This window comes from Jaculus jaculus, chromosome 3, assembly GCF_020740685.1.
Source record: "Jaculus jaculus isolate mJacJac1 chromosome 3, mJacJac1.mat.Y.cur, whole genome shotgun sequence".
NCBI classification, from domain to species: domain Eukaryota; kingdom Metazoa; phylum Chordata; class Mammalia; order Rodentia; family Dipodidae; genus Jaculus; species Jaculus jaculus.
In genome coordinates this window covers 90,045,066-90,058,301 of record NC_059104.1, presented here as the reverse complement: position 1 = coordinate 90,058,301, position 13,236 = coordinate 90,045,066, and the positions used below count along the sequence as shown (strand labels likewise).

Here is a 13,236-nt window from a genome sequence, read left to right as displayed (position 1 = left end):
TAAGTCTTATCAGGACATCAGGTATTCTGGGCTGGACAGGGAGTGGCATAGATATATCAATTGGTAAAGTGCTTACCTCACAGTTGTGAAGACCTGAATTTGATTCCCATTGCCACATAAAGTAGAAAATCCTTACCTGAAATCCCAGCGTTTTGGAGCAGGAGCCAGGAGGATGACTGAGGCTGAATGGCAGTTAATCCATACTTCCTGCCCAAATATCCCTGTTCTTACTTCCAAGGCCTTCTCTAGAGCTGTGCTCCTAAGTCTACATGGTACCATAGTATGTGTCCTTTAATGCCTGAGAGGCATTAAAGCAGAGCAGAGACTGCTGTTTTCTGGCTCAGATGACAGATATTCAATATCCAAACACAGGTGAATACAAACATATAGAGGAGAACCTTCACTGCAGGATGAAGCTGGGAGTGAAGAGAAACCAAGCAAGAGAGAATTCTCTTCTCATTCTATTGCATTCCAGAATAGACTTCCAAAGTGACTAAAAGTTCTAAAATCAAGCTGGTCTTCTGGGCATTGCGCAGATGTATTCATCAAGTGAACAGGAGTATATTCCATTTGTTTATTAGCATGAGATATAACTTTAAAAACCTATACACTAATGTTGGTTCCACTTGCATTCTTGTGATTCAGCCCAGATGTGGTGATGTGAGATTTACTGTGTAAGTGGGTGCCATGGTCAGAGGAGACACACAGTGAGAAGCCCCCACTCATGCTGTTTGTCACCAGCCAGCAGTGCAAGAAATTCTTCTAGTAACTTGTTCATTCATCCAGTAATACATTTGTTCTTACCACTTGTCATGTGCATTTATGAGTCTCATTTGGACCAATAAATATGACCATCTGCATTTAAGACCATACAGGCTTGTGGAGAGAAAAATACTCAATGATTTTATAGTAAATGTAATGATGGATATATCACCACATGATAGACTGAGTGGTATATGTCATATGTAAAATATACTGTAATTATGTGTCATTTATGATAATCTGACTGTATTAAACTGCCAAAAGTACAGGGTTACATATTTAGCCAAGGAAGGTGTTACTTTCTGTGGTTAGTGAAACTGTACTTGAAGAAAATAAAGATGTGAGTTCTAGACCTACATCAATACTGACCAGCATCTCCCAGTAGGGTTATATTCCTCAGTTAGTGCAGCTGTGTGATGGAGCAGCACAGCCATGCGACACATGCTGAAGGTCTCTGGGAGAAGACAAAGAGTTCTACATTGTTCATTATACATTTTTTGCCTTTAGTTATATCACAAGTAATAAGTGAATCCATAAGATACATCCAAATAATTGAAGAATACAATAAGCTATAGAAATTCCCTTGCCTACTGTCTTTCTAATACTGCTTGCCTATTTAGATGTTACTTATTGATAGTAATTCTGAGTCCTTCTGAAGAATCACATACGTTTACATAATATGCTACTTATTAAAAAAGAAAGGTTTTCAAAGCCGAAAGGGATTTTATGGTACATCCATTTCACACAATTTCCATAGAATACTTTAATTCCATTTTTTGAGAAAATGAGATTGCATTTATCCTAGTAGATTTGTCTTGGTTCATGTCTTAAGGCTATTCAGTATTAGTTTCTAACAAGTAGAGGTGCTGAGTTACAATGAATGATTATTTAAGTATGACTAGGAGCTATTAAATTTCTTTCCAAAGGATGTTAACAGTTTGCTTTAAAATGCTTGTTGAGAAAGTGACCATTTATAAATACTGCTTCCAACAATGTTATGCCTTACAAACATTTGCCTCACAAATGGCTAAAAACAAGGATATGTTGTTTTAGATAAGTTATATACTCTGGACTGGACTGTTGAAGTTGAGCACCAACACATGTTGATGAGAACATCTGAGAATTATCTTTACATAGGCATTGTGGATGTTACGACTGGGTCTCCTGTGCATCTCTGAGGGACGTCAATCCTATGCTTTTCCTATGACTTGGTATTCTTTGGACTTCATAAATTTTTACAACTTTGTAGCTTTCTTTCATACTTTGCTCATTGTATATATGATATCTTATGTTTGGAATTGGATGAAACATTTTCTCTTTTTATTTATGACTTCTTGGTATTGTTTCTTGCTTAGAGATATCTTCATAAAACAAAGTTATACAGTCTTTTGTGTTTTCTTCCAGAACATTTGTTTTACATGTTGCTTAAATCTGTACATTTACTTCAACTGGAATTTACTTTCCATATATGGTATCATATTATTTTTCCTAATAAAAATAGTGCTTTCAGGGCAACTTTGTGAGGGTAATATGTGCATTTATCCAGACAAGAGCAGGCTTTATACCCCTAAGGTTCATGTCCTCCCCTGCGATAGGCTTTTGATTAGGTTTTCAGTACCAGGCATGTACTCCCTCCCATAGAGTTTTCACAGCACCACTTTTTGAAGAGGCTGCATTTTCTCCAATGAATATTTTTGTTAAAAATCAGATGGCTGCAGCTGCCTGGATTAATATCTGGGTCCTCTGTTCTGTTCTATTGATCTACATGTCTGTCTTTGTGTCAATACCATGCTGTTTTTGTTACTATGGTTTTGTAATATAGCTTGAAATCAGGTATGATGATACCACCAGCCTTATTTTTCTTGCTCAAATTGTTTTGACTATTCGAGGTTTTTTTCTGCTTCCAAATAAAATTTAGGATTTTTTTTTTCTATTCTTGTGAAGAATTCCATTGGAATTTTAATGGGGATTGCATTAAATGTGAAGATTGCTTTTGGTAAGATTGACATTTCCAGAGGCCCCCAACACCTCATCACTGAAGCAGACCAAAAATAAATCCAACATGGCTCACGGAAATTTTGTGGAAGAGGGGCTGAAAGAATGTCAGAGCCACATGTTGGGTCATGATATGCACAGACATTTATCCTACCCATAAGTGAGGGCTAACTCCACAATGCATGACCCATATACCTCAACAAGGAGGGGCCAAGGGGAGGGGGTAAGTCATGGATGAGCCTAATAATAGTACCAAACTGACTGTATTTGCTGAATACAAAACTAATTAATAAAAAATATTTAAAAATGATTGACATTTTCACAATATTGATTCTCCCAATCCAAGAACATGGGATATCTTTCCATTTCCTTGTGTTTTCTGCAATTTCTTGCTTGAGTGTCTTAAAGTTCTCATTGTAGAGCTCTTTCACTTCCTTAGTTAAGTTTATTCCAAGGTTCTTTCTTTCTTTTCTTTTCTTTTCTTTTTTTTCTTGAGGCAATTGTGAATGGGAGGGATTCCCTGATTTCATTCCCTTCACGTTCATTGTTAGTACATAGGAAAGCTACTGATTTCTGTGGATTTATTTTGTATCTTGCTATGTTTCTAAAAGTGTTTATCAGCTCTAACAGTTTGATGGTAGAGTTTGTAGGGTCTTTCATGTATACAACCATATCATCTGCTAATAGCGATAATTTGATCTCTTGCTTTCCAATTTGTATCCCTTTTATGAGTGTCTCTTGTCTTATTGGTATAGCTAAGACTTCCAATGCCATATTTTCCCCGACCAGCGGGGAATCGAACAAAGAAGCGAGGTGAAAAATCAACCTGAATGAAAGTAAGCAAACAGACACAAGAAGGAGACCATGATAGACATTTGTCACGGCCTCGAGAGTTTATTCTTACATGTAGGTTTATATAGAGTTGTAAGGGGAAGGAGACATGGTCAGGGCAAGGAGTTGTAGGGGGAAGGGGATGTGGCCAGGGCAAGGACTTGTCAGGAAACCTAGAGGGATTATAATTAGGTGTTCATCTAATCTTGCCCAACTGGCTTAACATCCTGACTGCATCAGGTTTCACATCCTGACAATAAACTGGCTTTTTGCAAAAGATAAGATTCTTTTTTTTTTTTTAAAGGTTTTTTGGTTTTTTTTTTTTTAATATTTTCTTGGTCATTTTTTATTTATTTATTTGAGAGTGACAGACAGAGAGAAAGACAGAGGAAGAGGGAGAGAATGGGCACGCCAGGGCTTCCAGCCCCTGCAAACGAACTCCAGACACGTGCGCCCCCTTGTGCATCTGGCTAACGTGGGACCTGGGGAACCGAGCCTCGAACCGGGGTCCTTAGGCTTCACAGGCAAACGCTTAACCGCTAAGCCATCTCTCCAGCCCAAGATAAGATTCTGTAAGTAGTCTGCTGACCAGTTCCAGAAATATCTAGCAGAAAGCTGGGTGGACCAGCTTTCTGAGTAATGAGTCAGTTTATGAGCAGGCCCAGGTAAAATGGAGAGGCTTTTGCTCTATGGCTCCCAACATCTCCTCCCTTCTTTTATACAAAAGAGGGAGTGGCCCGCTATTCAGGGGTGGGCTGCAATGCCTTTGTTTCTTCATCAGCTACCGGCAGGATGAGGGAGTATTCAGCCAAGCATACTATCCCCTGGTAGTTGAATATTAGGTGAGGAAGTAGAAACTTGCTATATGGAAGTCTTGGTTTCTGGTAGTTGAGTATTAGGTGAGGAAGTAGAAACTTAATTTGCTATATGGCGGTTTCTGTTAACATGGCCAAGGTTTGATTCATAGCTCCCAACATCTCCTTGGGGGAGGCCTGCTTTGCAGCAGTGGGCATTAACCAGCTGGGGGAGTAGGGACCCGACTCCTCCCGTGGGATGTCTTTTTCCCACAATCTTTGGCCCTTGGTACCTTTTGGGAAGGGGAGGCAGGGCCTATGTGGCCAGAGAGTGAGGCATGGCCTTAGTGATAACAGTTATGGTACCAACCTCCATGAAAGCCAGGTATACCTCTCAGGGAATCCAGAAGCGATCAGATAAGGACCTTCCCCAGTGGTGCTTAGCCTCGCACCCACGTTGGTGCCCATATCATACTCGCTTTATTGTGAGCTGATATGTATAGGTCTGGATCCTCATGCAGCTCCCGTAGGAGGGGTAGCTATTTGGCCATGACAGGTAGACTGCAATGATAGCAGAGGTGTAGAGGACAGCAATATAGTAAATAAGTACAGAATGTAAGATCAAGGGACAGTGACAGCTGCAGGTGGTAGGTCTTCAGTGGCAACTCCTGGATCCGCCAGCTCCAGTCTGTGATAATGGACCTGTAAAGGCTGCACCTTAATGGCTTTAATCTGTTGACATATAAAAGACATGATTTTAATTATAATAACAGGTCCGATTGTGAGTGAAAGGATTAAGATAAGTAGAGGTCCTTCCAGCTTTGTCCTGTTAGGGAAAAAGGGGAGATTCTCTCAGGGAAGTGTTTCTTCCCTGGATATGTGAGATGTCACTGGAGGATCATCAGCTTGTTTTACAAGTCTCTCTGGTCAGACAAACATACTGATCCTTGGCCCCAAATGAGTACTGAGTCTGGGCCATTCCATTTTAAAGTTAAAGGATCTTTCCACATGGCTTTGGCAAAGGTATTTTTTGTATTTTTGTGCTAAAAGCAATCAGCTGCTGACTTTCCTTGAGCATCAAGGGTTAAAAAGTTTAGGACAAACACTGGATGATGAAGGATATTTCTTGGAGAGCCTTTTATGGGATATAAATCCCCCATTTTTAACTTTTGGAGGGTAAATGGATCCAGAAGAAGGGCCCCTCCTGCCAGAACACCCCAGTGGGTGTAAAGTCAGTGGCACAAATGACCAGGAGAAGAGGGTTTTTATAAGAGATAAAAGTGACTTTTTGGCTCAGAATTGTAGCCTCCACTATCGTTAGGGCCTCTAAAATTTACCACAGGTAAACTAAATGTAAAATACTGACGAGGAGTGTAAGGGAATTGTTAAAAAAAAAAAAAAAAAAAAAAAGCAATCCTTTAGGTCAATAATGATTTTACAATGTCCTGCAGGAATTGCTACTGGAGTGGGGAGGCCTGGTTGTAGGGCCCCATAGGTACCATGGCCTTATTAATTTCTCTAAGGTCCTGGAGCAATACAAAGATAGGAGTATTCCAAGGAGAGGTGGTAGGTCCAATATGGCCTGCAGCAAGTTGTTCCTGTACTAACATCGTGGCTGTAGCTAATTTCAGAAGTTAAGGGCCATTTATACATTTAAGATATATATTTTTTTTAACTCTTTGGTTACAGATTTCTCTCTGAGTGTTTAAGACCATGCAGATAGCCAAAAGTTAATTAGAGATTAATTTTAGAGGTCATTAATGGCTCTCCAAAGAGACTTTGGGGACACAAGAGTAGCCCCATAGTTTACTGGTGTTTTGCCTGTTAGGATGAGTCAGGGCCGTGCTGGCCAAGTAATTTTCCCTTCTTTGGGAAGTCAGGAGGGCCGATTGTTCTTCAATTGTGACTCTCCTGTTTTAAACTATATACCAATTTTGTTTGGGTCTTCATATCCTCCCTGCTCAGGAAGACAGGTGACTTACCAGGGGGCCAGTGTAGAAGTGTCCCATCATCTCCAGTGGCCTCATGACACTTTTTACTTTAATGATTCCAGTTAGCATTGGCTTATACATAGGTGATTAACACAATCAGAAAGGAAGTTACACCAGCCTGGATGTGTGTACATGTAGAGCACATTTGATTAATGAAATAGACTTAGTTAAAGAATGGCACAAGGGCTTCTAAAATCATTTTGTCCTATCTTTAAAAATTTTTGTTGTACTGTGGCAGCATAAGCCATATAGCTGAGGCATAGGAAGTAGGCACATCTCACATTTTAAATATCTAACATTTATAAATATAGGCAGAACCTGTTACCAGTCTTGAAAACAGTACCAATTGATTTATAAACTTAACTAATTTAACCTAGAAATTATCAGAAAAGAACAAGTAAGACAGTATAAGGTCTTAGCACCTGTGTGAAAACATCTTTGATTAGTTCAGATACCTGTGTGGGTACAAATTACCCAGAAAACATTGGAAACAGAACCATGGAGCTTGAATTATATATATATATATTTTAGGTGAGAACCATTGTTTGAGCATGAGGCTGTACCCTAAAGTAGGGAATATGTCTTAAGAGTTAATTTTGTTATTAGCACTGGACTTAAGATGCAAAAATTGAGACAGTTACTTTACATACAATAGAGTAGAATTTGTTTTTTCCTGAGCCAAAATAGCTAGCTAAATATTAATATAACCCTTGATAAATTTGTTTTGAAAGAAAAAACATTATTTGACAACCAATGATTTTGGCTTAAACTTGATAGCTATTGATTTTTATGTACCACAGAAATTTTTATAAACATAAAACAATTTTATGTTTTACCCATGACTTAAATTTGATAAAGTTTAAGTAAGCTATCCCAACAAATCCCAGGAAGATGAAAGTTATTATTACTGAAATTAAATATAAGTGATTAAACCTATTTATGACCATTCAATAAAATTAGCATAAATAAAACAGAAGCTATCTGTAAAGTCACAAGGTCTTTAGGTATGAGTACTTCACCTTTGGAAATTAACCATTTCTATGTGAGCCTTTATCTTTAGAATAGTTAAAACCTTGATGAAAAGAGGAACCTAATTTACTTTACTGAGAGAGTCTTAAAGCCAGTTTTATAACCCTTAAATCATAACAAATTAGCATCAGTGACCTGTTAATGAGTGAGGCCTTATCATAAGACTCAGTTTATCTATTTAACATTTTGTCCAGTGAGAGGCATTATCTAACAGATGTGACTTTAGGTGTTCATAAGAGATGAACTAAAGAGAACCACAGTTATATGCTGTATTCCTTTTTCCTTGTCAAGAGACAATTGGCCATTTTTGTCTCTAGTCAGAGTCTGGCGCACACATGGCTTAAACTTGCATGGGGCTTGAGATAAAGAGGGTTCCATCTGTTTTGTTTTTTATTAGAGTTCAGCTTTCCATGAATTTAAGTAGCATATGTTGGAAAGCAAGAGCAAAATGAAATTACAGAGCAGAGAGATAAGCATCCTGACATTTTTTTTTTCCTATTTCGAAGTTGTTTGTTTTTACATAGCAAATTTACCCATTTGTAAAACACAAGGTGATAGACTTTTGTGTATGTTTAACCTGGTTAAGCCTCCAATTACATCTGTACTTATGACTGTGACCCACCTAACATAGGCATCACCTGTGTCTAATGTAAGATGAATTTAGATTAAGACTATGTCCCTATATAAAACTTTTAGAGTATCCTTAAGAGTCTGTAAACAGTTGAAGAATCTGTAACTTTAGGCATGGTGTTTAGGTTTAGCCTGAAAATTCTTTCCTACATACGCACATCTTTATCCACATAGTTTAACATTCTTAGTACCACTCAAAAAGCATTTTTAACGAGAATTCTATGTCCCAACATTGAAAAATTCTTTTCCAGTTCCTTCAATCAATTCATCTCACCCCATCATTAATTATCTTTCTCTCTCTCTCTTTCTCTTTCTCTCTTTTTTTTTTTACTCCCCCGAGGGGGTGCACCATTCCTGGAAGTACTGCAATACCAGGTGGATGCGTAGAGTGGACGGAGTAAGCTCCTATTCCAACTCAAAGTTCCAAAAATCCATTTAATATATTGTCCTCAGATAGCAGACATATCAGATATTAAACTGATAAGAATATATACTACATGTGATCTTAGCCAAAAGGCCGAGAAGCGATTATCTTTCTTATAAGGCTATTAAAAAATTACACCAAATTAGGGCTGGAGAGATGGCTTAGCGGTTAAGCGCTTGCCTGTGAAGCCTAAGGACCCCGGTTCGAGGCTCGGTTCCCCAGGTCCCACGTTAGCCAGATGCACAAGGGGGCGCACGCGTCTGGAGTTCGTTTGCAGAGGCTGGAAGCCCTGGCACGCCCATTCTCTCTCTCTCCCTCTCTCTGTCTTTCTCTCTGTGTCTGTTGCTCTCAAATAAATAAAATTAAAAAAAAAAATTACACCAAATTAATCCTATTACTCACTAACAAGTGAGTAGTCTAACAAAATTTTATGTCATTAATATCAATCAGACACTAAATTAAGGCAAATATTGTTGTTATCTTGAGGCAGGCTGGCCTAGAAGTCAGGTCAGTTACCTCCTCCTTTTAAGTAACAGGACATTACAAGCTTTTTAAAAAATATCTGACCAATTATAAGTTCCCTCTTTAGAGGAAGTTTTGTTGTTTTTAATGATCCTCTATGTAAGGTGAACTTGAGATGATCATGCGATTTTTGTCCTTCAGACCATTTATATGATGTGTTACATTTATTGACTTGTGTATGTTGAACCCTCCCTGCATCCCTGGGATAAAGCCAACTTGGTTGGGGTGAATAATCTTTTTGATATATTCTTGTATTCTACTCGCCAATAGTTTGTTCAGAATTTTTGCATCTATATTCATGAGGGAGATTGGTCTGTAATTTTCTTTTTTGATCTGTCTTTGCCTGGTTTTGGTAGTTGGGTGATGCTGGCTTCATAGAAGGTGTTTGGTAGAATTCCTTCCTTTCTATTTTTAAAAATTTTTCTGTTTATTTTTATTTATTTGAGAGTGACAGACAGAGAGAGAAAGAGGCAGACAGAGAGAATGGGTGTGCCAGGGCTTCCAGCCACTGCAAACGAACTCCAGCTGCCTGTGCCCCTTATGCATCTGGCTAACATGTGTCATGGGGAGTCAAGCCTTGAACCAGGGTCCTTAGGCTTCATAGGCAACTGCTTAACTGTTAAGCCATCTCCAGCCCCCTTCTTTTCTATTTTATGGAAAAGTTTGAGAAGCATTGGTGTTAGTTCTTCCATGAAGGTCTGGTAAAATTCACCAGTGAATCCATCTGGGCCTGGGCTTTTTTTTTTTTTTTTTTTAGTTGGGAGCCTTTATAACTGCTTGGACCTCTATACTTGTTATAGGTCTATTGAAATAGTTTACCTCATCTTGATTTAATTTTGGTAGGTCATATGATTCAAAGAAATCATCCATTTCTTTCAGGTTTTCTAACTTAGATGCATATAGATTCTAAAAGTATATCCTTATAATTGTCTGAATTTCTATGGTATCTGTTGTAATGTTGCCTTTTTCATCTTTAATCTTATTAATTTTTATCTCTACTGTCTTTCTTCTGGTCAAATTTCCTAAGGGCTTATCAATCTTGTTTATACTTTCAAAGAACCAACTCCTTGTTTTATTGATTCTTTGGATTGTTTTTTGTTTGTATTTCATTAATTTCTGCCCTAATCTTCATGATTTCGTCTAGTCTACTGATTTTTGGTGTGCCTTGTTTTTCTTTTTCCAAGCCCTTAAGGTGCAGCATTAAATTGTTTGTTTGTGAACTCTCTAATTTCTTAGTATAGGCACTTAGAACTATAAATTTCCCTCTTAGGACTGCCTTCATTGTATCCCAAAGGTTTTGGTATGTTGTATTATCATCATCATTTGATTCTATGAATTTATTGATTTCATTTTTAATTTCTTCAATGACCCATTGATCATCTAATAGTGTACTCATTCAATAGTGTACTGTTTAGTCTCCATGAATTTCTGGATGCTCTGTATCTTTTCTTGTTGTTGATTTGCAGTTTAATCCCATTGTGGTCAGATAGAGTACAAGGGATTATTCCAATTTCCCTATATTTGTGGAGATTTGCTTTGCATCCTAATATATGGTTTATTTTAGAGAACGTTCTATGTGCTGCTGAGAAAAATGTATATTCTGCAGCGTTTGGATGGAATGTTTTGTAGATATCTATTAGGCCCATTTATTCCATAACATCATTTATTTCAGATGTCTCTGTTTATATTTTGCTGGGAATACCTATGGGTGTTGGGAGCCATAAAGCAAAAGCCTCTCCATTTTGCCTGGGCCTGTTCTTAAGTGACTCATTTATCAGAAAGCTGGTCCATCCAGCTTGAGGTTAGGAATGTCAGTCAGCAGATTGTTTACAGAATCTTATCTTTTGCAAAAGGCCAGTTTACAATCAGGCTGTCAAGCCATTATATTACATCTCCGCTTAGTTCCCTAACAATCCCACAGCCCTAAATCATGTCAGGCAGCTTACTCCCCCCTTCTTTCTTCCTCTACATAACCATTTTGTAAAAAATAAAAATTGGGAGACCTTGATCAGACTCTGGACTCGGTCTATTTCTTTGTGTCTGTCTTGACTCTCATCCAGGTTAATTTCCCCTCAGGTCCTTATTTAACTCCCCGCTGGCTGGAGCATGTGGGGTATTGAAGTTTCCTACTATAATTGCATTTGATATTATCTGTCACTTTAAATCTAGTAGTGTTTGTTTGATGAAACTGGGAGCCCCAAGTTAGGTACCTATATGTTTAGGATTGTAATGTCCTCCCGATGGAGTGTTTTCTTAATCAGTATAAAATGAGCTTCCTTATCTTTCCTCACTAATGTTGGTTTGAAGTCTCTGTTGTCAGATATTAGGATAGCAACCCTTGCTTGTTTCCTACATCCATTTGCTTAAAATACCATTTTCCATCTTTTCGCCCTAAGATGGTGTCTATCTTTTATTGAGAAATGAGTTTCCTGTAGGCAACAAATGGCAGGATCTTGCCTTTTAATCCATTCTGCAAGCCTGTGTCTTTTAGATGGTGTATTGAGGCCATTGATACTAAGAGTTATTATTAAAAGTTATACATTTATTCTCACCATTCTTCTTACTTTTTAGTGTTTGCTATTTTCCCTTTATTCATTTGTTTTCACTGTTATTGGTGGTTTATTTTCTCCTGTATGTGATTTGCTTTCTCTTCAACATTAAGAATTGCTTCAAGTATTTTTGTAGAGCTGGTTTAGTTGTCATAAATTCTTTAGCCTGTTTTTGTTGTGGAATGTCTTTATTTCTCCATCAATTTGGATAGATATCTTTGCAGGATAAAGTAGTCTTGGTTGACAGTTGTTATCTTTCAGAACTTGGAATGCATCATCCCAAGCCATTCTCGCTTTTAATGCTTGTGTTGAGTAATCTGCTGTTATTCTGATGGGGTTGCCTTTGTAGGTGACTTGCTTCTTCTAACTGCTTTCACTACATTTTCTTTGTTTTTTGTGGTTAGTAGTTTAGTTGTAACATGGAGAGGAGAGGTTCTTTCCAGATTTTGTCTATTTGATGTTCTAAAAGCTTCTTGTATCTGCATTGGCATTTCTTTCCCAATATAAGGAAAATTTTCTTCTATTATTTTGTTGAAAATACCTACTAAGCCTCTGGATTGAAATTCTTCTCCTTCTGTTATACTCTGAATTCTTGTGTTTGATCTTTTCATAGTATCCCAGATATCTTGAAATTCCCATTCATATCTTGCTATTTGCTTGTCTTTCTCTTTGTTGGACTGTATTAGATCTGCCACCTGGTCTTCTAATTTAGATATTCTGTTCTCTCCTTCATTCATTCAACTGGTGAGACTTTCCATAGAGTTTTTTATTTCATTGACCATATTCTATGGAGACAGGATTTCAGCCTTGTTTTTCTTCAGTATTTCTGTTTCCTTACTCATGTCCAGTAATGACCACTTTATTTCACTAAGGTGGTTTCCTGTGTTCTCTTTCAGAAATTTGTTTTCCTCGTTGATTCCCTTCATTTCTTCTCTGATTTCTTTGAGCATCCATACCATCATTTTCTTGAAATCTTTGACAGGCATTTCATCTAAAACCATCTCATTGGTGATCATTTCTGATGGATTTATAGTTTTTGGTTGGACTGTATTGTCTTGATTCCTTGAGTTACTTGTATAACATTGTAGCAACTTTTGCATCCTGAATTGATTTGATGCTAGGGTTTTCTATTTATCTGCAGTGCTCCTAGACGTGGCAATCCACCTCTGTACACTCTCAGGATATGAGTTCAAGGTGCCAGATGTAGCTCTTATACCCCAATCCACCTGCAGAAATAATCCTGGGTGTTGAGTTTGCTTGCAAAGCAAGTATTCTAGTGGACTGGGTGGAATAATTTACTGGCAAATTCTAAACTTCAACCAAGTAACATCCACAATCAATAAAAACAAGCACAAAGCATGCATTTGTGGGTATTAAAACAAACAGATAGTCACATAAAGTCAAAATCCCTAAGGGTGTGTGTTGTTCTACACCTTTAATCTTGTTAGGTGGGAGGTAGAGATTTCTGTTCTGAATTGGGTTCCAGAATCAACCTGGATCTGGATCAGACCCTGCCCCCAATAATGACAGAAGGATAAAATATAGGTGCTGAATATATGAAAGCACAAAATGCAACAAAATCCAACCTTCAAATACAGGTTATTTGAAAATGGTAAAGCCAACCAAGAATATATACCCCATAACCTGCCCTTACAAGGAGAGATTAGCTCTTGCAGGACTGTGTACCTGCTTTTTTTTTGGTCAGTCAG

At 37.8% G+C, this 13,236-nt stretch overlaps 1 non-coding gene across 1 annotated transcript; it reads right to left on the bottom strand.

Annotated features, from left to right (window-relative positions):
- Nucleotides 1-8,370: 8,370 nt before the first annotated feature.
- Nucleotides 8,371-8,561, bottom strand: LOC123460008. Its single transcript, XR_006636730.1, has one exon. It is a non-coding gene; the product is annotated as a U2 spliceosomal RNA (small nuclear RNA).
- Nucleotides 8,562-13,236: the final 4,675 nt, after the last annotated feature.